Source organism: Microtus ochrogaster, chromosome 2, assembly GCF_000317375.1.
Source record: "Microtus ochrogaster isolate Prairie Vole_2 chromosome 2, MicOch1.0, whole genome shotgun sequence".
NCBI classification, from domain to species: Eukaryota; Metazoa; Chordata; class Mammalia; order Rodentia; family Cricetidae; genus Microtus; species Microtus ochrogaster.
The window spans coordinates 11705840-11708625 of NC_022010.1; positions in this window are offsets into that span (position 1 = coordinate 11705840).

Sequence of the window (2786 nt, forward strand, 5' to 3'; positions counted from 1 at the left end):
AAGATATCCATTACTTAAACTTTTTAAAAAAAAAACCTATTTTGTTTTTGTTATTATTTGACACTTTCTTATATTTATATGAGCGTTAGTCTTTTCCACTCCCTATCTCCCTCTCTCATCCCCTCTTTAAATTCCCCCTTGGCCCCTCCCTCGGTCCCCTCTCTCATGCCCCTCCCTCTCTCATGCCCCTCCCTCTCTCATGCCCCTCCCTCTCTCATGCCCCTCCCTCTCCCACTGGTACCATCATTCTCAATAAGTCCCTCCTCATACTTCATGTCTCCTTTTTGTGTGTGACCCCTGAGTTTAACTGATTACATGAGTGCAAGGGCATTCAACAGAGTAAGGGCAGCTTATCTGTGGCCACATCAATAAAGAAAATAGAACCCCTCCTCCTGTAAATGTTGATTGCCAAGTAGTTCTATAGGGAAGGACTTCATGGTTCATTTCCCATCCATGACGAAATGTTGAAGAACCCAAACTCATGCAGGCCTTGTGTAGATAACCATAGACACCATGAAGTCATGAGGATAACTCAGTCACATCCAGAAAACAGCTTTTTGCTGTCACTCTTTAGAAAACAATAGTCTCAGGTTTCTTCATAGGGCCTACAGCTTCCCAACCACAGGTTCCTAACCAGGTTTATAGAACCAGATACTGTATTTCCTCCTGTTGACCAGGCCTCGGATACATCACTTACCTCCATGACAGCCATGCCACTATTGGACTAGAGGACACATTCACCTGAACTTGTAGCTTGAATGGTTCACAATTGAGTAAGATTGTAGATCGTTTTCTCCCTAGGCAGCTTAGATAGCACCTTCTCAGGCCATGAAGTTTAGTCATTATGGAGGATGCATCCGTCTCAGCTTCAGATAAATCCTTCTGTGACATGTGACCAAAGTATTCTGTGTCTTCAGCAATGGGGTCTTACCACCAAGTTCTGGTGGACAGCCAAGAGCAAGGACAATAGCCTGCAAACTTGTCTTTGGAATCTCCCTGGTCAGCCTTGTAGGAAGACATCCCACATCTGACACTGGAGGTTTTGTTTAGTAACTGTTCAAGTTTTCTTTTCTATTCCTCTGATAAAAAAAAAAAAAACACTCACCCAAACCAACTTGAGGAGGGAAAGGTTTATTTCATCAAGGAAAAATCAACGCAGGAGCTTGAAACAGAAACCATAGAGAAATGCCACTTTCTGGCTGGCTTCTAAACTCACATCCGGGTACCTTTATACAACCTAGACCCACCTGCATGGGGGTGGTGCTGCTCAAAGTGAGTATGGCCCTCCTACATCGACTAACAACCAAGAAAATGCCCCCCTAGACATAGACAAGGCAAATCTGATGGAGGCAGCTTCTAAACTGAGGTTCTTTCTTCCAGAGTATGCCAAGTTGACAACCAAGATTAGCCATCACATATGGCTTCTGGGAGGAGCATGACTCACCCATGGAGAGCACCTCCATTGGAACTCAACAGTTAATTTTGTAGATAAATTCTGTGGCGCAGCATCTTATTCCCCCTCTCACTAAACCCTTCCTAACCTCATCATCTAAGAGGGAGATGCATTGGAAAGTAAATAGAAGAGAATTGGAGCAGAAAGAAACACTTAATCAGAAATAAAACAAGTAGCAGGCGTTACTGCATCCTTGATGCTTTCCTCGTATTATCTGCGCAATGATGATAAAGCCATTAAGTCCCAGGTACAATAATTTCCAGTGTTACCAATAATATAAATAATACTGCTTATCATTCATAAACCACATTTGCGCTAATCATCTTGATGTGTTTTTCTAGCTCGCTCCTAATGGAGAACTGATGAATTGGAATTGTTCGTTTGCTCATTTACACACGAGAGAAGTGCGGTTTAGAAGTTGAGCCAGTTTACCAATACTCTAAGCTAATAAGTGGCAGAGTAAGAAAGCCACACTTCTCCCTGACTTTGTGACAGGGGCTCATGGGAAATGTGACGCAGCATTCTTTGAAGATTCCAATGCTTAGGATACGACAATTGAACATTATCTTAGATCCAAGGTTGGGAATGAGGCTCAACTCAGCTGAGTCCCTGCTCAGGATTCCTGAAACAGAAGAGCAGAGGATGTTAGAGAGCGAGGAAGACTCCTCAATAGATCATAGAGGCTGGTGATACAAATCCAAGGCAGGGGTTTGTATGCTGGCCTTTATGGGGGGGTGGGAAGAAACACTTGTTTAGATGCCCACCTCACAGTATATGCAGCCACAATGAGGGCAATCCCTGGAGGTCTCTTTGAAGTCCAACGGTTTTCGTTGTGTTCCACTTTCCTTGTGTGTGAGTGCATGTGTGTGTGTGTGTGTACACATCAGGTTTGCATATTTACGCGCATAAGCATCTATGTGGATGTAAGTGTACCTGTGTATATGCGTGTTTGTGTGAGTCTATGCATGGACAAGTGCATGATGCATACATAATGTAGGGACTCATCCATTTACCCTTCCACTGGATTCATTGAAGCAGTCTCCCAGTCAAACCCGGAGTTCATCGGTATGACTAGCCATACCAGCCAGCTTGCTCTGGGGGACCTCCTGTCTCTACCTCCCAGGACTGGAATTATATGTAGGCCACAAAGCCTACTCATTATTTACTTGGGGATCCAAATTCAGGTGCTCACACTTAAACTGCAAGCATGCCTTATCCCCAGACCATCAAAGTTCAAATCTTGATGTCTTCATGTTGGACCCATCTAGTTTTCATGTTTTCTTTTCTTCTTCCTCTCCTTCTCCCTCTCCCTCTCCCCCCTCCTCCTTCTTCT